At 36.2% G+C, this 23,637-nt stretch overlaps 1 long non-coding RNA gene across 1 annotated transcript in view; it reads right to left on the reverse strand.

Moving 5' to 3' along the window:
* Positions 1 to 276: 276 nt before the first annotated feature.
* The window catches only part of LOC140603428 (uncharacterized), a 37,287-nt gene continuing 13,926 nt past the window's right edge, over positions 277 to 23,637 (reverse strand). The window contains exon 3 of the long non-coding RNA XR_012006412.1: positions 277 to 362. This is a non-coding gene — a long non-coding RNA (uncharacterized lncRNA). The remainder of the gene's footprint in view (positions 363 to 23,637) is intronic.

Genomic DNA, 23,637 nt, shown 5'->3' on the forward strand with positions numbered 1-23,637 from the left:
GTAAAAGTAGTCCATAATGATGGTACAGTATAATAATCTCTCCATTTAGGAAAATAATTTTTAAAAGTCAAATATAAGAATTTGGTTTCTCTTGGATACAGATACATTCCCTAATATTCCTAACCTCTTATCTTGTTCTCATATACTATTTAGTAATTGTGGCTACTCTGTTACAGCAATCGTGTAAGAGCTGGGAGTGTTGGGATTTCTTGAAAGATGACAGACGTGCAAATTTTTTTTTAATTTTTGGAGGACACTAAAATATTAGTAACTCACATGGAAGAACTGGCATTTGCTGTGCTATGCAGCATCACTGATGTGACCTTTTCTACTGTCTCCTTTTTGTTGTTATCAGAAATTTTCTGCAAAAACAATTGGATTTCAAGCTGAGTCAATGTTTTTTATCAGCAATGCAAAAGGCTAATATTGTCTCCTTATTCCTATACTTAATTTAGCTCTGATTCTATAAAAAAAAAATACATAAAGTTCTATAATACTGGGTTTTTTTTTTTTTTCGCTGTATTTTCTGTGTAAAATTGCAAAGGAACCTTAAAATTTTTTTTTATTTGTTTAATTTTGTTTTGTTTTCTTGTGGCAAGTTCTGAATTTTATTTCCATGTCCTGATTTCCAATGACTTTACGCTATTTTAAGATGTTATACAGATTTTCTCAATAATTTCACTGTAAACTTAAATGTGATCAAAAGACCTAAACCTAAAAGACCAAAACATATTTAATCATCTTTACTAATTATTAACAAAAACTAAAGGTAGAGTTTTAAATAAAACTGTCATTTCATCATGAAATGTTGCTTTTATTTCATCATGAACTGGTATTTTTATTTTTTAATTAATTGACATAATACTTTCAGGCATACAACATAATGATTCAATATTTATGTATCAGTAATCAAAAATCTACCAAAAAAACAAAGGCCAGGGCCAGATTACTCCATAGGGGAATTCTACCAAACATAATAAGGAAGAGTTAATACCTATTCTTCTCAAACTGTTTCAAAAAAAAAAAAAAAGAAAGAAAGAAAGAAATGAAAGGAAAACTTCCAAACTCATTCTACAAAGCCAGCATTACCTTTCCAAAATCAGACAAAGACCACACAACAAAAGAATTAATTACAGGCCAATATCCCTGATGAACATGGATGCAAAAATTCTCAGCAAAATACTAACAAATTGAATCCAACAGTACATTAAAAGAATCATTCACCATGATCAAGTGGGATTTACTCCCGGGCTGCAAGGTGTTCAATATTCATAAACCAATCAACATGATACATCACATTAATAAAAGAAAGGATATGAGCCTTATAATCCTCTCAATAGATGCAGGAAAAAAAAAAACATTTGATGGAATACAGCATCCATTGTTGATAAAAACCCTCAACAAAGTAGGGTTGGAGGGAACATAACATTGTAAAGACCATATATGAAAGACCCACAACCAATATTATCCTCAATGGGGCAAAACTGAGAGCTTTTCCTCTGTTAGGAATAAGACAGGATGTCCACTCTCACCATTGTAATTTAACACAATACTGGAAGTCCTAGCCTCAGCAATCAGACAGCAAAAAGAAATAAAAGGCATCCAGGTTGGCAAGGAAGAAGTCAAACTTTCATTCAGAGGACTACATAGAGGACAGGATACTCCATGTAGAAAACCCAAAAGATTCCACTAAAAATTTGTTAGAATTGATACAAGAATTCAATAATGTTGCAGAATACAAAATCAATATACAGAAATCAGTTGCATTTTTATACACTGATAATGAAGCAGCAGAAAGAAAAATCAAAGAGTCCATCCCATTTGCAGTTGTACCAAAAACAAGATACCTGGGAATAAACCTAACCAAAGAGGTAAAAGATCTGTACTCTGAAAACTATAGAAAACTTAGGAGAGAAATTAAAGAGAAAACAAAGAAATGGTAACACATTACATGCTCATACATTAGAAAAATAAATATTGTTAAAATGTTTATACTACCCAAAGCAACCTACAGATTTAATGCAATCCCCATCAAAATACCACTAGCATTTTTCACAGAGCTAAAACAAACAATCCAAAAATTTGTATGGAACCACAAAAGACCCCAAATAGCCAAAGAAATATTGAAAAAGAAAAGCAAAGTGAGGCACTGGGTAACTCAGGGGTTGAGTGTCTGCCTTTGGCTCAGGTTGTGATCCCGGGTCTTGGGATTGAGTCCCACATTGGGCTCCTGTGGGAAGCCTGCTCCTCCCTCTGCCTATGTCTCTGCCTCTCCCTGTGTCTCTCATGAATAAATAAATAAAATCTTTAAAAAAAAAAAAAGAAAAGCTGGAAGCATCACAATTCCATACTTCAAATTTTATTAGAAAACTGTAGTGATCAAGATAATATGGTACTGACACAAAAACAGACACATAGATCAATGGAACAGAATAGAAAACCCAGAAATGGATCCACAACTATATGGTCAAATAATCTTTGACAAAGCAAGAAAGAATATCCAATCCAAAAAAGGCAGTGTCTTCAACAAATGGTGTTAGGAAAACTGTACAGCAACAATGCAGAAGAATGAAACTAGACCACTTTCTTACACCATATACAAAGATAAATTCATTATGGTTGAAAGACCTAAATAAGAGGCATAAAACCATCAAAATCCTAGAAGAGAACACAGGCAGCAACCTCTTTGACCTCGGCCACAGCAACTTCTTACTAGACATTTCTCCAAAGGCAAGAGCAACAAAAGCAAAAATGAACTATTGGGACTTCATCAAGATAAAGAGCTTCTGCATAGTGAAGGAAACAGTTGACAAAACTAAAAGGTAACCTTCAGAATGGGAGAAGATATTTGCAAATGAAATGTCTGAGGAAGGATTAGTATCCCAAATCCGTAAAGTACTTATCAAACTCAATACCCAAAAAACAAATTATCCAGTTAAAAGATGGGCAGAAGAATAGACATTTTTCCAAAAAAGATACACAGATGGTTAACAGACCCTTGAAAATATGCTTGATATTATTCATCACTGGGGAAATCCAAATCAAAACTACCTCACACTTATCAGAATGGCTAAAATTAACATAGTAAAAAAAAAAGATGTTGGTGAGGATGTGGAGAAAGGGGAACTGTTGATGGGAATGCAAACTGGTATAGCCACTCTAGAAAACCATGTGGAAGTTCCTCAAAAGATAAAAAAAAATAGAGCTACCCTACAATCCAGCAATTGCACCACTAGATATTTACCCAAAGGATACAAAAATACTAATTTGCAAGGGTAAATGTGCCTGATGTTTATAGCAGCATTATCAACAATAGCCAAATTATGGAAAGAGCCCAAATGTTCATCAACTGATAAATGGATAAAAAAGTGTGTATGTGTATTTATACATATATGTGTGCATGTGTGTATATATATGTATACAATATATATCTGTATTATACTATAAAGTAATACATATTATATATAATACATCTATAACATACAATGCTCAGCCATAAAAAGGAATGAAATCTTGCCATTTGCAATAATGTGGATGGAGCTACAGTGCTAAGTGAAATGTGTCCTAGAAAGACAAATACCACATGATTTCACTCATATGTGGAATTTAAGAAATGAACAGATGAACACAGGGGAAAGAAAAGAAAAGAAAGAGGCAAGCCAGAAAAGAGTTTCTTAATTGTAGAGAACAAACTGAGGGTTACTGGAGGAGAGGTGGGCAGGAGGATGAGCATTAAGGAGGGCACTGGTTGTGATGAGCACTGGATGTTATATGTAAGTGATGAATCACTGAATTCTACCCCTCAAACCAATATTATAGTATATGTTAATTAACCATAATTTAAATAAAAACTTGAAACATTAAAAAATATATATTTGTATTCACTATGAAATAATCACCATAGCAAGTCTAGTTACCATCCATCACCATACAAAGTAACACAAAGATGTTTTTCCCCTTAGTGTGAAAATTTTTAAAATTTACTCTCTTGGTGGCTTTCAAATATATACTATAACATTAATGACTATAGTCATATTGATGTAAATTATATCCATGTTGTTACAAACATCAAGATTTTATCCTCTTTTATGGCTAAGTAGTATTTCACTATGTGTATATACACATCTTTATATATATCAAATATATTCTATATCATACATCATATATATCTCACATATATATTATGTATCTCACAAAATGATATATATCATATCTCACATAACACATATATATTATATATATCATTTATGTGTGTGTGTGTATGTGTATATCTCACATCTTTATTCATTTATCCATCAATTAACACTTAGATTGTTTCCATATCTTGGCTTTTGTAAATAATGTTGCAGTGAACATGGGGTACATATATCTTTTCAATTTAGTATTTTCATTTTCTTTAGATAAATACCCAGACATGGAATTTCTGATTCTATTTTTAATTTTTTAAGGAACCTCTATACTGTTTTCCATAGTGGCTGCACTGATTTACATTTCCACCAACAGTGCACAGGGCTTCCTTTTCTCCACATCCTTCCCAACAGTTGTCATTTCTTCTTGTCTTTTTGGATAATAGCTAATCTAACCAGTGTAGTGATATCTCTTTCTGGTTTTGATTTACATTTCCCTGATTAGTGATATCAAACATCTTTTAATGTGTCTATTGACCATCTGTATATCTTCTTTGGGAAAAAAAAATGTCTATTAAGATCCTATGCCCATTTTTTTACATGTATTTTTGGGGTTTTTTTTGCTCTTGAGTTGTATCTGTTCTTTATATATATTTATATATTTATATATAGATATATCTCTATCTCTTTATATATTTTGAGTTGTATCTTTTATATATATTATATATTAGCCCTTTATCAGATACATGATTTGCAAATGTTTTCTCCCATTCAGTAAACTGACTTTTCATTTTGTCAATGGTTTCTTTTGCTGTACCAAAGCTCTTCATTTAATATAGTCCCTTTGTTTATTTTTGCTTTTATTCCCTTTCTTTTTGAAGTCAGATCCAAAAAATCTCATTGCTAAGACCAATGTCAAGGAACCTACCACTTGTGTTTTCTTCTATGAGTTTTATGCTTTCAGGATTCAAGTCTTTTTTTTTTTTAATTTTTTTAAACTTTTATTTATTTATGATAGGCACACAGTGAGAGAGAGAGAGAGGCAGAGACACAGGCAGAGGGAGAAGCAGGCTCCATGCACCGGGAGCCCGATGTGGGATTCGATCCCGGGTCTCCAGGACCGCGCCCTGAGCCAAAGGCAGGCGCCAAACCGCTGCGCCACCCAGGGATCCCAGGATTCAAGTCTTTAACCCATTTTGAGTTAGTTTCTGTGTATGGTATCAGAGAATAGTCTAATTTTATTTTTTTGCATGTGGCTACCCAGTTTTCTTGTCACCATTTATTAAAGACTGTCCTTTCCCCGTTGCATATTCTTAGCTCCTTTGTCATAAATTAATTGACCGTATACATGTGAGTATATTTCTGGGCCCTCTGCTCTGTTCCATTGATCTATGTGTCTGTTTTTATGCCAGTTTCATACTGTTTTGATTACCATGGCTTTGTAATACAGTTTGAAAACAGGTAGCATGGTGCATCTGCTTTATTGTTCCTTCTCAAAATTGCTTTGACTATTCAGAGTCTTTTGCTGTTCCATACAAACTTCAGGATGAATTGTTCTATTTATGTAAAAAATGTCATTGGGATTTTGTTGGAGATTGCATTGAATCTGTAGATTGTTTTGGGTAACGTGAATATTTTAACAATATTATTTCTACCAATACATGAGCATGAAATATTTTTCCATTTATTTGTGTCCTCTTCAGTTTCTTTCATGAGTGTTTTAGTTTTCAGTGTACAGGACTTTCATGTCCCTAGTTTTACTTATTTTAAGTATTTTATTCTTTATGATGCCAATGTAAATGAGATTTATAAAATCTCTTGTAAGTGGATAGAGAAAGGCAACAGATTTTATATGCAGAGTTCATACTCTGCAATATTATTGTTTACAGGATTTTTTTTATTGTTTTCTCAGTATAAAATAATGACATCTGTGAATACTGATGGTTTTATTTTTTCCTTTTTCATTTGGAGCTTCATTTATTTTTCTTGCCTAATTACTCTGGCTAGGACTTCCAATACTATGTAGAATCAAAGTGATAAGAACGGGCATCCTTGTCTTGTTCCCTTTTTAAGAGGAAAAGCTTGGGGGTTTTCACCATTGATCCTTTCTTCTACTGCATCTAGTCAGCTGTTGAACCCCTCTAGTATAAATTTCAGTTCAGTCATTGTATTCTTCAGTTCTGTGACTTCTGTTTGGTGCTTTATTATATCTTCTATTTCTTTGTTGAAGTTCTCACTGTGTTCATCCATTCTTCTTCCAAGTCCAGTGAGTATATTTACTATCATTACTTTGAACTCTATTGGTTAAATTACTTATTTCCATTTAAATAATTTTTTTTCCTGAGGCTTGATCTTGTTCTTCCATTTAAAACATTTTCCTCTGTTTCCACATTTTGCTTACCTCTCCGTGTTCATTTCTATGTATTAAGGAAAAGAAATATCCATCCCAATCTTGAATGAGTGGACCTGTATAAGATATGAATCTTATATTCCAACCATAACCTAGCTCTTGTTTGCCTCTCCAACCTTTGCAATTGTCTAAACAGATTGATGTATTATTGATGGGTCCAAGTTGTTAAGAGTGTGCCAAGACCTGTCAGTATTCCAAAGGGAGGGATCTTAACACTGAGTTTCAGATTGATTGGAAGCCAGACCCTCAGGAAGTAGCTTTTAAAGTATACAAAGGTATACAATCCTATGGGTCAGCAATCATAAGCCTTGCTGGTCTGCAGACCAGAGGATCTGGAAGTGTCACTTGGGCAACAACTGCAAAAATCAGGGCTTAAGACAAATGGGAATTATCAAAAGTCTAGGAATGCCCAGGGAGAGCACAAAGATGGCATCCCTTGGCCTACTTTCCCTGAGAAGAGTTATTTTGCCTCTAAATGTATGGCAAACCTGAAGTCTGCCCAATAGGCTGAAGCTCCAGGACAAGTAAATAGGCCTTTTTCACAGAAAGACTGGGTATATGTTTCATCTGTTCTATGTTTAGTGCTATGGGAGTGGTAGCCTGCCAAGATGTTTCTTTGATTGTTATAGTCCTTTGGGAACCAGAATGCAAGCCCCCCTGGCCACCAGAAACAGGCAATCAAAAAGTGTCCTTTGTGTGGACTGTGTGTGCTTATCAGCTCTAACAGGGCTGTGGGAAACACAAGGCTAAGGCATGCCCTCTGATGCCATTAAAGCAGAAGATAGGAGCAAAAATGGCTTCCACTGGCCCCTCTGTCCTTAGAAAGAGTACCAATAAGCTCCTGCCCTTATGGAAGATACTTTCTGAATAGCAAATGTCCCTCATGAATAGTCTACATGCTTTCAAACTGCTGCTTTTGTGCTGGTCTCTGGGGCAAGCAAGCCCACATGCAAGCCCTTTAAGAGAACTTTCTCAGCTCCCTATGGTCTTTTGGGTGTCCTAGACATGATTTCCAGTGGTTTTTAGAGCCAGACATTTTGAGGGCTCATCTTTCCATTGATGATCCCAAGGTTTGGTGTGCCTGATATGGGGCATGAACCCCTCCCTCCTCAGGAAGAAGTTCTGGATTTCTGAGATCCTTCCTGATTGTGATCACTCTGCCAGGGGTGGAGGAACCAAATTGCTGCCTTTTCCACCTATCCTGATGCCACCCTTCTACTGTTCGTTGTGAAGGAACTGTTCATCTGATTTTCAAGTCCTTTTCAGAGAGAATTGTTGCACATGACCTGTAGACCTAGTGTGTCTATGGGCAGAAATGAGTTGAGGATTTCTCTATGCTATCATATTGGACCACCCCCTTCTCCATAAAGCAAAATTAAGATTGTGAATGATCCTAAGATATGATCAGAGTATGTTACTTAAAATGTGTATATAGTTGTATATAAATGGTTATATATATTATATAGAGGAAAGGGGACAAACTTCTCACTGGGAGCATTTTAGAAAATAATTTCTGCAATAGAAAGAGCTGGCAGAGATCTGTGTGGCCAGATTTGAGAGCCAGTACTATACTGGAGAAAAGATGAAACCATGGGGCTTCTATGATTGATAAAGTGTTACTGCTGGAAGTGGAGGTATAACCAATAAATACTAAAGTGCCTTGGGGATATCATGGTTGGGAACATCTAAGATTATTATTCTTTTCTACCTCCTTTCCTGTCTGTTTGTCTGCCTTGCTCTATCAGTAGTATTTGTTTATTTTATAAAAATTAATCTGTCTAATAAAAATATATCTATTCCATATAAAAGGAATGCCTATTGAATATCTTATTGGTAACTGAGAATAAAATACACCACAAGCTCTGCTTTCAAAGAATTTAGCACTCAGCTGGGGAAATCTGATAAAGAATCAAAGCGTGGGATATTTACCATTATCCTTTACAGGATCTGAGGCCCAGAGAGCTCAAGTAACTTGTCCAAAATAACAACAAAATGTAGCAAAGCTTTGGTTTTAACCTAGGTCTCTTATTTAAAATTTAGAGACCTGGCCACATTTAAGGATTTTGATGTTTATTTTGTGTGACTGAATTGTCAAAAGTGCATATATTTCCTGTTTGTATATACCAAGTTTGAGAGTGATTCAAGTTGGAAATTATTTAAGAAAATTGACACGTAGATGTAAATTAACAATTTAAATGGACTTAGATTATGTGAAGATTTAGAGAACAATGATTGTTGCTATAAATTGTACTCAATAGATGGCTTGGTTATTGAGAAGAAACAGAAAATATGGTTTTGCCTAATATGTATTTATTACCTGAATAATATTTGCACCTTGAGGATTATTATGTGTAAACAGATAGCAACACAGATAGTATTTAAGATAGTGCCCCTCAAAGTGAAAAGTTTGGACGATGATGGATTGGCAAAGATCAACAATGATTAATCAAGAGCTAAGCTAGTGTACAGCATAGGTCACATTACAGATGATGGTGGCAATCACAGAGCAATATTCAGCAAATATCTGATCATTTCCAACATTGTTTCATGGTTTATGGAGTTTTTTCTTCAAAAAAAAAATAATGATTAAAGAAGAACTTTTACCTTCCTCCTTATTAATATATGTTTTTCTATATTCAAGGACTATATCACTTTTAATACACACTAGGCACCTTTCCTTAATATTAAAGCTGACAAGAATCTCTGCTTTCATGGAAGAACTTCTGCATTTATACTCAGAATCAAAATTTAATATTCATTTATTCTTTTTCGATAAATTCACTTATGCAATAAATACTGTTGAGCACAGTACTTTATGCCAGAAGAGTTAGATAAGAAAGGAAGCAGGATAAAGAATTTCCAATAAAAAAGAGATCATGAACAAAGACTTGGGAACATTGGGTGTCTGCATTGTAGGCTAGGGCAGCAGAGCAGTGTGATTGGGGCAGCTTCTCACATGAAACCCAGAAAGGCTTTGGAGTAAACGTAATGCTTTGTAAAGAAACTGGAACATTTATCTCAGGCAAGACTGAATGTTTATTAAATGGAAACTAAAAGTAAGGCAAATTGGAAATATCCAGAAAGCTTCATGAGGGATGAATAGGTTACTTGTTTTAAATAAAATTAGCCTTATTCTGAGAACAGAACACTAGAGACTTCAACAACATAGAGGTTTATTCCTTGTTCTAGTACCCAAAAGCAGTCCATAGCTACTACTGTGCCTCTGTAATTATCAGGGACCCAAGATGCTTCCATATTATTGATCTATTACCCTTAATTCACAGCCTCCTGCTCCCAGGCCAAAATGGCTATCCCATCCCAAGCATCAAATCTGGATCCTAATCAATAGAGAACAGAATGACAGAGGGAAAGTGTTTGTTTCTCGTGTGTGTGTGTGCATGTGCGCATGTGTGTGCATATGTATATATGTGCATGTGTGTCTACTGGGTTTCAGTTCCAGGCACTTTGTTAGACCCTTATAATATAAGAATGAGAAATACTGACTCCATATGAACTGACTATATGGCAGGAAGTAATTAGGTTTATACACATTCACATCCAGATAACTAATCATACATATTTAATACATTTTACATTGGTGGTGAAGCAGAAGGAGATATTATAGATAATATACCTGAGGTGATATATATATATGCGTGTATGTGTGTGTGTGTGTGTGTGTGCATATTTAGTCAATCGTGTGAACAACAGAGACATTAGAAAACCACACTTGGTGGAAATGATCACAAAATTTATTTTGTACATGCTTGTTTGAGGTGATTTCTTATATCTAAGAGAACATTTTAAGTGGTCAGAAGGTAAGAGGAGCAATCAGGGCTACAGACAGAAATGTAAGTGCTGCTGACATAAAGAAAGTAATTAAACCATGCTGATTTATGACAGAGCTTAAAGTGAAACTATGAAGTGAAAAGAAGTGTAGGGACTTGACTGCCTACTCATACTCCCCACACAAAGTTGTCCCACATATACTGGCACCTTTAAATTTAGCAATTAGTAGTATCTCAGTAGAGCAAACCCAGAATTATATACCTCAGCATGCTGGCCTCTGACTCTTTTGTGTCCAGTGACTGGAATATATTAGGTCCTTAACCTTTATTGCCTCGCTTATTAACTTGATTCACTTAAGCACATATTTATGAATAGGTTGTTACAGGTGCAGTACTATGCTATCGATAGGAATAGCAAATTACAGTATTTGATCCTAAAAAGCTCATAATCAAGAGGGGGGGATTCCCAAAATATATCCAGAGATAAAGCTCAAGATAATCCAAGTTAGACATAATATGTATATGTGCGAAGTTGCAGATTTATTTATTTTGGAATGAATCTCTATGAATCAACAAATACCCAAAGGTATCTGCAACTTACAAATGTTGGCAATGATGTGAGGTTGTCTATGAGAACATAGTACTATGGGAACACAGATTGGGATGCCTTGAGGAACTTTAAAGCTGGGATCATGGGGTTCCTGTGTGGCTTAGTCAGTTGAGCGTCTGGCTCTTGATTTCAGCTCAGGTCATGATCTTGGGGTTGTGGGATTGAGCCTCATGTCAGGCTCTGCACTGGGTGTGGAGCCTTCTTGAGATTCTCTTTGTCTCTCCCTCTGCCCCCACCCCAAGCTCTCTCTCTTGCATGTGTGCTTGCTGCTTGCTCTGTCTCTCTCTATTAAAAAAAAAAAAAAAAAAAAAAAGCTGAGATCAGGAAAAGGCTACATGCAGGAGTTGGTACCTGCCTAACTAGAAGGAAGTCAATCAAGGAGGAGGAAAATGACTCCCAAAGGAGCAAAGGCACTGATATAGAGCATATCTGTATATCTGTGGTGAGCTACCAGCACTTCCTTTTAGCCAAGACATAAATCAAAATGAAAAAGGTGGGGAATTTAACAGGGGATGAGGGGACAAATGATGGAGGCCCCTGTATGTTATGTTAAGTGTAATGAGACCAACAGAAGACCACTGAAGGACTATGTGTAAATCAGTAAGATAGGCCTGTATAGTATGAAGAATGGATTGAATGAGGTTGAGGATGAAGCAAGGTTAGTTGGGATATGGTCATGAAGTGGGGATTTGGCACAACCACCACTCATGGGGCCACCGTGTCCATTTGGTGCCCTTCCAGCAAGTCTGAAGGCAATCACTGAACCACCTGCACATACTACTCTCTCTGCTTTAAGCTTTCAGAAATTAGAACATTTAGTCAAACTGTTGGAATTTATTGAATGAATGAAGTTTGTGTGGGAGACTGTTATTCAGACACACATTTTTAAATGCCAACAGCAACTTAGTCTTCTTACCCAAACATGAGTAATTCAAGGCCAGAAATTGTTTTTCTCCAGCCTTTTCCTCCTGTAGGTTGCCACGTGACTACAACATGTATTTCTAAAATGACAAATTCCTTCCCAAGTGAAAACAAACCAAGAGTAAAGCTCAAGGAAAGCTGTTCTCTGAAAATTGCGTACTGAAGGATCAAATTGTCCTTTTCTCATGCAAATGAAGTCCTGTTGGAGCAGCAGAGCATTACTCCATAAATCATTCTGCGCTCTTGAGCAAACTTAATGCATTTCCAAATGTGATGCTATGGGTGTGTTTAATTGAGCACTAACGAAGTGGTACAGCTGGCTGAGCTTAGTGCACACTTGAACTTCTCCCCCGATTAGAGTACGTGTGCTGTGCTGCCACATATTTGCTTAGTTAGGGACTAAAATTCTCTCCACTACATGCTGAGCTACTTGAGGGCAGGAATGAGGGTAGTTCAAAATAATAAACTAATTTTAAATGATAATTGTTAATATTTATTAATGAAACCATATATATGTGATGCACTTTGAATTCATTATCTTAAATTTCTCATAGCAACCAGTTGAGTTTGACATAGTTCTCTTCATAGTCAAATGGGGAAACGTCTATGAAGAATTTGTGTATCGGATCTCAGTCTCGTGGGTATTGATATTTAAGGGTAATATTTGAATTGAGTTCATTTGTCGTTAGGCCAGTACATATAAAAAAACTGTTTTCCTTGCTCAGAATCAGACACCATGTTTCAATGTCAGTGATAACCCTTACCACCTCTGCGAATGGACAAGGCAGCAATTACTGTATTTTGACAAACCAAAAAGCTGTTAAGATCTCATACTTAAAAGCTGTTTCAGACCTCATACTTAGTGACATGTCTGGGCTCCATCTGAAAATAAAGTTGTCTTTTTTTTTTTAGTTTAAAGACTACATCATGTTCAATGGTTTGTATGATAACTGTTATAAAGCAACACAATGATGTTTACATTTTAGGCATCTGTAACCAGAATGCATTGGAGAAAAATTGGTCAGTGTTTACTCAAGGTCAAAGTTGATTTCTCCTGTCAAAGACCCCAGATGTTCATAAACATCCCTTCTACCTCCCAGAGGAGAATGCAATGTAGTAACTTTATCCACCTCTGTCTATAAGCCTTCATACTTGTACACAGCATCCCATCTCCCTCAACCGCACAGTACAAGACACGTGATTACCTCTTTTCTCTTCTGTCTCATGCATTTGCTTTATATGATCTTTCTTTTTTTTTATATGATCTTTCTTAATAGGATTTCATGTACAAAGGTTTTTTCCTCATTACTATAAATATAATATGTTTGGAATATATTTCCTGTGGAATGGGAGCAGATAAATGACGCAATACTAAGTAGTTTGAAACGTGGAAATTTTTGCATGATTTTTCTGCTTCTATTTTATAGAAAAATTTCCAAGTATATTGTGTCTTTGCAATTCCATAGGCTCTCCCCATAATCTCTCTTGAGCCTAAGAGGCCCTCAGATCTTTATATTTGTAACTGGGTTTTTATATTTGAAACTATCATTGTTCAGGTTATCAATTACTGCTACTTGCCAAATCCAGTGTTAAATTCTTAGTCATCATACCACTTGACATTTAGCAGCATTTGACACGTTGCTAAGCCTTTCCTTTTTGAAATTCTTTATGTAGTTTCAAGGGTCCTCTTCCTTGCTGGCTCTTCTGCTCTCCCCTGCTTACTTATTTTCAGTATTCTTTTATGGATCTTTCTCAATTTCATTACTTCTCAAAACACTGTATTGCCTCAGAGCTCAATCCTTTGCTCTTCTCTCTGTCTGTGTCTGTGTCTGTGTCTCTGTCTCTCTCTCATATATATATATATATATATATATATATATATATATATATATGATTTTTCCTGTGGAATCCTACTGAGTATTATGATTTTATAAAGTCATATCTCCATCTCCATCTCTGATCATCTCTGATTTCTCTCCTGGATTCTAGTCCCATGTTTCTAACTACCTTTATTATTTCCCATGGCTGTCATAACAAATTGCCATAAACTAAGTTGTTCTAAACAAGAGACAGCTATTCCCTGATAGTCCTGGATACCAGAACTCTAAAATCTCAGTTTCAGCAGAGCCACCCTCCCCTGGAGTCTCTAGGGGAGAACTCTGCTTTTCTCCTAACAGCTTCCAGTGGCCCCAGGAGCTCCTTGGCTTGTGGCTGTGTAACTGCAGCCTTGTCCTCCACCTTTACAAGGCCCTCTATTTTGTTTCTCCCTCAAATTCCCTCTGCCTTTTACTCATAAGGATGTGTGTTATTGGATTGAGTTCCTGCCCAAATGATCCAGGGTGATTTCATCTTGAGGTCCTTAATTTATTTACATCTAGAAGAACTCTTTTTTTTCCAGACAAGGTCACATTCATAGTTTCTGGGAGTTGGATGTATATTGGGGGTGGGGGGTTTCCTTTAATCCACAATAGTCTGTCCTTTGGCTGCCCCCTCAAATTCTCGTCCACCTCCCATGCGGCATACATCACCTCATGCCCGGCATCCAAAAGTCTCAGCTCATTAGATTATTAACTCCAAGCCCAAAGTCCTATGTAAATATCATAAACTAAAAAAATCCCAAATGTATTCATCAAAATCATTTAAATCAAGTATGGGTAAGATTCTGAGTAGATTCTATCATGAGCAAAATTTATCTCCATCTAAGGACCTGTGAAACTAGAAAACAGAAATCTACTCCCAAAATGCAGGCCAAGGAGAGAGGTTCTCACTACAAAGAGAAGAAAATGAAAATAATAAAGAGGTTACTGGTCTCACGTACGTTCAGACTCAAGCAGGGCAAATACCATTAGATTCCATAGCTTGTAAGTAATCCTCTGGCTTCATGCTCTGCTCCCTGGGCCTGTGGAGGCTACACTCTCTGAACCACAGTGGCTCCTCCAGCCTCTGAGCCATTATGACAATTTATCACAGCAGATACAAGTAACAAATACACCACTTTCCAATATCTTCACTTAAAGCCATCTTAAACGTAACCTCTGTGAAACAGACCTTGACTTGACCCCTATCTCTTCCTCACCAAACTTGTTTCTCACTGAGTTTTTCCCATGACAGTAAATGACAATAATTCCTTTAGTTGCTCCGACCAAAAAAAAAAAAAAATTCTAAGACTCATCTCTGGCTCCTCGATGTCTTTCATATTACATTAAATCCATCAGCAAATCCTGTCGACTGCCTTCAAAACTCTCTGAATTTGACCATTTTGAGGTATATCTTTGCTATTATACCTGGGATACGAGTTTCCTTTGTTTTTCAGCAACGGGACATTGATTTTCCACACCCACCTCATTACTTTTCCAAATCATACATTTCTGGTCTGCATTAAGGACATATGGTGAAGATATTTTATAAGCTGCAACACTATGGTATTTCCCCATTCACTGGCTTGATTTAAACTAGGAAAACCTATATAATGTAAAGAAGCAAGAATGTTAATTGGCATCTGAAGTACTTGTTATGAGAATTAATATAAAAACTCATGAGAAGAGATAGCAACCCCCTGGTCTCCGCATCTATACTTGACCCTCAGAAATCTATCAGCAGAAAAGCAAGTAGAGAACTTTTAGAAATCATGTTGCATGATTCTTTCCTCTTGTAGTCCTCTAGTACCGTTAGTGGAATATTTTTAGTTAGAAAACATGTATTTGCTACTAACAAGTAATAATTTCAAATAAAAAAATTAATATTTTTTGAGTATATGCTAGGTTCTGGCTGGTAATCACTCATCCATTCATAATCATTCATTCCTAATTGTTTAACATCCACTAAATGCCAGGCACTCTAGCAGACATTTGTGATTCAATAAACATGATAAACAATTAGTAAATAAAATATAATGATTTCATTTTAGGATGATTGTAAAGAATTAAATTAAAGCAAATTTAAAGACTATAAGGGGATTGTGAATTTGATGATGCTATTTCCACATAAAGTGGAATTGGCCCTAATCTTCCCATATATTATTTTACTTAATCTTTACAACTTTGGAAAATAGGTATTATAATTTACAATTTAAAGATACATTTACTGAGGAATGCCTGGGTGGCTCAGTCGTTTGAGTGTCTGCCTTCTGCTCAAGTCATGATCTCAGGATCCTGGGACTGATTTCTTCTCAAGTCATAATCTCAGGGTCCTGGGATCAATCGATCGATTCCTGCATCAGGCTCCCTGCTCTGCGGGGAGTCTGCTTCTCCCTCTGCCTCTGTTCTCCACTTATGCTCTCTTGCTCAAATAAATAAATACAATCTTAAAAATTTTTTGAAAAAATAAAGATACATTTATTGAAATTTAGTGAAGTTAGTAATGTGCCCAATACCCTGCATCCAAGGAAAACAGAATCAGAAACTGATGTCTCATGTTTTTTGTTTTATTCTATTTTATTATCTTATTTCTTACAAATATATATACTGCCAAGTCATTCAGAATCCTAAGTGTGCCTTATTTATTCAGGATTTGACAATAGTATATTACCCTTACTTGCCTGAAAAGCTTACAATATTTCTATCTATTATTTATCATAGTTCATATAAGAAAACCACTATTTTTCAGGATCTTTGATCAATTGGCTATTTTTTTTCCATTCAAAGTTATTAATTCTTACCAATATTCCTTAAATATCAAAACTTTTACCTTAGTATGTTGATGGCATGACCCAATAAAAAAGAAAACAGAAATATAACAGAGTCTAATGTAAAATAAGCTTGGGATTGAGTCTCCACTCATCAGATATATGACACTGAGGTATAGTCACATACTCTATTTGTTTCTTAAATATGAGTTGCACATAGGAGTGAAATTATATGGTATTTGTCTTTCTCTGACAGACTTATTTCACTTAGCATTATACTCTCCAGCTCCATCCATGTGTTACAAATAGTAAGATTTCACTCTTTTTATGGCTGAATAATATTCCATTGTATACACCACCTCTTCGTTATCCATTCATCTGTCGGACACTCGAGCTGCTTCCATAGTTTGGCTACATTAGGTAATGTTGCTATAAACATAGGGGTGCATGTATCCCTTTGAGTTAATGTTTTTGTATTTGTGGGGATAAATACCCAGTAGTGTGATTCCTGGATGATAGGGTCGTTCTATTTTTAACTTTTTGAGGAAACTCCAAACTGCACTCTATCGGTAACCGAAATTCCTCATTTGAAAAATGGAGAGGAGAATGCTTACCTCAAGTGCATTTATGATACTTAAATGACACAATAGGTATTCGATGCTTAACAAATAGCAGGCATTCAGTAATTAATAGTTCTTCAACTTTTAATGGGAAAAGTATGTTTCAGTTTCCTTACCTGTGAAATAGGGATAATAATGTCCTCTTTGTTTTTGAAAGACGTTATTTATTTATTTGAGAGAGAGAGAAAGTACAAGTGGTATGGAGGACCAGAGGGAGAGAAAGAGAAAGAAGCAGAGTCCTCACTGAGCAGAAAGCCCCAAGGAGGGGCTCCATCCAAGGACCCAGAGATCATGACCTGAGCTGAAGGCAGATGATTAACAGACTGAGTCACACAGGTGCCCCTAATGTCCTCTCCTTAATTGAGCTGTTTTGAAGATAAAGAAGGTAGAACAGGTACTGGGGGTGCCTGGGGGGTCCACTCAGTTAAGCCTCCAACTCTTAGTTTTGGCTTAGGTCATGATCTCAGGGTCCTAAGGTTAAGCCCCCTCATATCATCTGGCTCCACACTTAGCGGGGAGTCTGCTTGGAGATTCTCTCCCTCTGCCCCTGCCCACACTGGTGCACTTGCTCTCTCATGCTCTCTCTATCCCTCCCAAATACATAAATAAATCTTTTTTAAAAGATAGAATATGTACTGTATTTAGAACCTTAAAAATACTAGTAAATATTAAACCCTGATTTGAGATACTTAGTACTTAGCAGTCACTCTGTTAGCTGCTTATAACTTTTAAAAGAAGTCTGAATTGAGACACTGTCCGATCATCCCATTTTATAGATGAGGGAACTGAGGCATAGAGGGATTGATTCTGTGTCATGTCTCACTGATGACTTCCAAGCTTACACAGATGAGTGATATGGCTACAACTCCAATACAGACAACCTGACTCCAGCATTTGCATTTTTAAGGATATTTTTGGCTGCCTTGCAGAGAAGGAATGTGGCAGCCAGAAGGCCAAATCACCATGTTAGTCTTTGATTTCAGAATTTTTACCTATAAACTGAATGTCAGCAACCAACAGGATTTTTTAAGGAAAATCTTTTTATTTCTATTAAAGTCTTGCTTTTTTGGTTGTTGGTTGTGTTGCATTAAGAAAGAATGTGAAGGGCATTTGGGTGACTCAGCCGGGTAAGCATCTACATTCAGCTCAGGTCATGATCTCAGGGTCCTAGGATGGAGCCCCAAGTGAGGCTTCCTTCTCTGCCCCTCCCCCCTGCTCATGCTTTCACTCTCAAGTAAATAAATATTTTTTTAAAGAAACAATGTGAGAAAAAAAAGAATATGAAGAATGAAGGCTTAACTATAATCATCAGTTCCTTTAGTTGCCTGAAAAAAATCCTAATGTAAAAGAAATCTTGTATAATATCAAAGTTTCTGATCCTGTGTAGCATCTTAAGCTCTCAAAAATAGCTTTAGAAATTTAAATCCATTTATATTTTCTTAAGACAAAGGAAAGGAGGATCATCGTACTGTATAAAGTCATATTTAGAGATGAAACCTAAGATTGTATAAAGAGCAATGATGACTTAATGGTACTGAAATTATAAAGTTTCAAGATTCATGGGAGTCATCAATATTGTTGCATGAGGAAATGGGTCTCAGGGGAAAAAAAAGAGTTCCTCCGGGTCTTACAACTAGCCAAGCAGAACAAGGACTTGACTCCATGTCCTATCCTGCTCAACCCTTAATAGGTATACCCTCTTAAATTAAGTTGCTTTGCTTCTCTGAGTCACACCATTTCTTATTTATATAAAGGTCACAATAATGCCTTCTTTATAGTTATTAGAAGGATCCATTGAGATTATGGGCATGATTTTTGTTTTACCTGTGAAATAATAAAGTCAGCTCATAGTCATTGGTTTCATTTAAAGCAATCTGGTTATAATGGAGCACACCTGTCAGGTGGTTTCAGTAGCCAGACTGTCTCAAATGAGAACCAGAGGAAGAACTCAAGCAAGTGGTAGACTTATGCAAAGCAACAATGACATAGGGAGACTGAAAAAGTGTGACAGTGACTATAGAACTGAAAAGTAAGATTCAGGCAAAGTCAGGCTTATTGGCACGCTAGGAAAAAAGGGCAGGTCTGATGAGGTTAAGAGAGCTGTTAGTGTCCCCAGGCTGTGTTTAACAAAGCAGTATCCATGTTGTGTATAGCACCTAAACTATTTACCAACTAAGAATATACTGGGAACAACAGATGCAAAACTGTGAAAAGGCCGGAGGGAAGCCATACATAAGAGTGAAACACACCAAGTGAGTTGTTACAGCTGCATCTTCAGTGCAGGTAAATGATGTGGTATATACCACTTGACGGGGCATCCTCCAAAATCTACTGTCTTTGCTCTTTGTAATATTGTGTGTTCTTTAGATTTGAAAGAAAATTCATTAATTTTGCCATTGTTACTATAAACACATGATGACATCTTTCTATAATGTATACTGACGTCAACAGACTGATGGAACCTAATTCTGACCCTGGGACCCTCATCTGTTGGCTCATCTCTATAATCTGGCCATTGTGTTTTATCCTCTGCCCACAGGCAGGCCTCATTGCTGGGCTTATTGTGTCTTCAAAAGACGGAAAACAGGGATCCCTGGGTGGCGCAGCGGTTTAGCGCCTGCCTTTAGCCCAGGACGCGATCCTGGAGACCCGGGATCGAATCCCACATCAGGCTCCCGGTGCATGGGGCCTGCTTCTCCCTCTGCCTGTGTCTCTGCCTCTCTGTCTCTCTCTCTCTGTGTGTGACTATCATAAATAAATTAAAAAAAAAAAAAAAAAAAAAAAGACGGAAAACAGTGTCAGAGGCAACTATCAGAAGTTCGGGATATTAAGAAAAATCTCCCAGGAACCAGAATAGAAGTCATTTCTTTAATCATAATGGATTGGAATGTCATTGCCAAAATTCGCCAAGATGTTTATGATACTGATTCAAAGTAATTTACCCCTCTGGATAAATGACAAGGTAATGAGATTATAACTGGCATCCTAACTGGTCTCTCCGCCTCCAGTCTGTGCTGCCTCTGGGCCAGCCTCCTCAGCTCAGCTGCCAGGGAGAAGGCATTAAGATGCCAGTCGAATTGTCCCTTCAGGCTGAAACTCCCCTGAGAGACCCCACAGATTTGTAATAAAGTGTCACCTCCTTAATTTAGCAATTAAATTTATTCATCCTCTATTTTTTTAACTTTTTTTTTTTGTAATTTAATCTTCCTTCAATTAACTACAGATACTCTTTTCCCTGGTTCCTCGGATTCTTCACTTTGGGCCATTCCTTTTCACATGAATTTGTCACCTGCTTAGGGACTTCCTTACCTAGTCCTTCTGGTTCTTCTTGCTCACACAGAAAGGGGAACACCAAGCATCACTTTCTCCCAGGATTTCCTTGTCTTCCTTCAGTTCCTAGCATGAATGCAAACTCTAGCTTCTTCAATGACATGCTAAAGGAGAGCTCAGTGTGTATGCTGAGTGAAGAAGTAAATGAACAAACCAATGAAATCATGGTTCAATAATGTATTGATGTAAAATGTAAGATGTGTCCTGCTCAGCAAGAGAGTATTGGATATAACTACTTCATCTTTTTTTTATGGGATGAAAGGAAAGGAAGCAGTACAATTTTCAGTGCACAGAGTGGTAGGGAAATATTTTTGACCTAAGAAAACCGTTTTTGTGGTAAGTCTTACAGAAGATGGGGAATCTTGGGGATGGATTGATGGAGACTCCTACAATAATATTACTGACAACAAAGAGAAAAAAGACAGTAGTGACTTTAAGATTTATGTTCATTTTACCTCCTTCAATAAATATGTTGGTTTGTCATAGAATGTTTGCTAATAAAAGCTCCTGAAATTTTTATCTTATGACCCCAGAACCTTGGAAAGTATCAGGCAAATGGGATAAATGTTTGTTGGTTAGGAAATTAATTGAGTGGTTGAATAACTTATATTTTTGAGAAACATATTAAAATTCTGGTCAAGAAAAAAATACAGTGGTGCAGGTACCAGTATACATGAGTTCTTTTCATCACTCTGCCTTTCTCTGCGTGACCCTGGCTACTTCAGAAGTCTCTTTAATTTCTGTTACCCCCTGCCTAAATCTTGAATCTTGTGTTGATCCTTAAAAGTTATCATTTCTTAAGGAATATACATTCTTTCTCCTTATTTCATATAATTTCTCTGAGAAAATCTCATTACTAACCTTCTTATTCCAATATTTCTTAAATATGTATTTTCAGCCTAGAATCTATGGTCATAATCTACTAAACAACTATTTTTTTTTATACTTTCCATGTGCTGGGCACTATCCTCTAAATATAACACAAATTTGAAATGTTCAAAAGCGATCGAATAATCTTTACCAAAAAAAGTTCCTTAGGCATATATTCTTCTCCGTCTGAGTTAATGATAATGGGACCCAGTTGTCCAAATCAGAAAATTTAGTCTTTTTAAGTTTCCATTTCTCCCCTGACATTTAATTTATGCTATTTTAATGCCACTTTTTAAATGTCACACAAAGCCACCCCTTCTTCTCTAGATTCACTACTACTGACTTAACTCCAATCTCTATAAACACTCCTCAGTATAATGATGTGGATGGAACTACAGGGTATTATGCTAAGCAAAATAAGTCAATCAGAGAAAGACAATTATCATATGATTTCATTCATTTGTGGAATGTAAGAAACAAAACAGAAGATTATAGGGGAATGGAGGGAAAAATAAAACAAGAGGAAATCAGAGAGGGAGACAAACCATAAGATACTCTTAATCATAGGAAGTAAACTGAAGGTTGCTGGAGAGAAAAGGGGTTGGGGATATGGGGTAACTGGGTGATGGGCACGATGGAGGGCACATGATATGATGAACACTGGGTGTTATATGCAACTGATGAATCACTGACCTCTACCTCTGAAACTAATAATACCTATATGTTAATTAATTAAATTTAAATAAAATAAATAAAATGTGACTGAAATACAAAACAACAAACAACAACAAAAAACAGTCCTTAAGATCTCCCTGTCTACATTACCATACTATAATCCACCCTCCACACACTTGCCATGGTGTTTTTTAAAAAATTAAAAAGCATACAAACACACATATGGACCATATGATTATGTCTCCTTCTTGCTTAAGATCCACAAGTATCCTCCTACAGTTTTCAGGGTAAACAAACTCCTGAGCACAGTATCCAGGGTTCTCTAGGGACTGTCATCCACTTCTTTCTCCAGCAGCCATTCGTGTTGCTCCTCAATTCAACCTGCAGAAACACCTCAGTGTGTTTCAGTATACCATGTTGTTTTATACTCCCATGGATTTTCAGACACTCTCACTGCTGATTTAATGTTCTTCTCCCTCTCATTTTCCTGGTTAATTCCTGCTTATCTTCAAGATCACAGAAGGTAACAATAAGTATCTACAGAACGGAATTGATTTAGAATGTGGAATGGCTGAGTAGACAAAACACTCTACAAATTATCTTTATGCCAACATCTCATTTTATTCTTTTTTTTTTCATTATAAGAGAAGAATTGAGAAAGTTACCTAACATCTTTGTATTTCCATATTTTCATCCATAAAAGAATATTTTCAGTGTAAGGAGTGGTAATTCCTCTTTCACTGTAAAAATCTTAAGCGTTAATGAAAGTTGAGTGACTCATTTTGATTTCGTCACATGCTCAACAAACAAGTGCTTGAACTAATTCTGAAGCACAGAAATGTCATTTTGTACAAATAAAGATGTAAGGGTCAGTGATCAGTTTTCATTTTTAGAATGTAGGCATTGTATTTTAATGGTTGTTGAGAGCTCTCACAATATATTTTCCAGGGTACAGAAAAAAGAACCACAGATTTTTTTTTCTATAAATGCTATTGAAGAATACATACAGCAGACAAAGGTCATTGATAGATGATTAAGTAATTAAACTGCCAGTACATACCAGCATGAAGTTAGACTAAGAAGGAATATGTGCACCTAAAATCAAGTTTCTACATTTTCAAAACTCTCCTTTTAGGACTTAAAATCTGTAATTATTTATAACAATACCAGATTGTCTACTATTGGGGAAAACATTTTAGTTTAGACAGAGCAAAGAAAGGAAGATATAAACATTTGTAGCATTGTCTACTTAAAGGCTGCTCTAGGCCTCCTCTGTTAGAGTGGATAAAACTCTCCTATTTCCCAGCATTGATTGACAGAAAATAAAGGACTCCCTTGGTGATGAAAAGTTATCAGGAAAATTGTAGTCTCCATTCAAATGCAATGTCTTTTATGTTAAGAACTCATGAATGGATGGAATGCTGCTTTTATGTAAAACACATCAATTACAAAAGGGCCTTAGTAACTGCTCCTCTAGTTAAACTAAATTTGACTTTCAGAATTAACTGCATTTGCTCTTTAAATGGATGCTTGGGGGTAAAGTTTTAGTGACCCTTCCAGTGGGGGTGAAAAAACTCACATGTGAAAAATTGAAATTGAATGAAAATGATATTTGACTTGATATAGTTTGGCTACGCATCCGAAGGAAAAAAAATCATTGAC

The sequence above is a fragment of the Canis lupus genome, chromosome 14, assembly GCF_048164855.1.
Source record: "Canis lupus baileyi chromosome 14, mCanLup2.hap1, whole genome shotgun sequence".
NCBI lineage: Eukaryota > Metazoa > Chordata > Mammalia > Carnivora > Canidae > Canis > Canis lupus.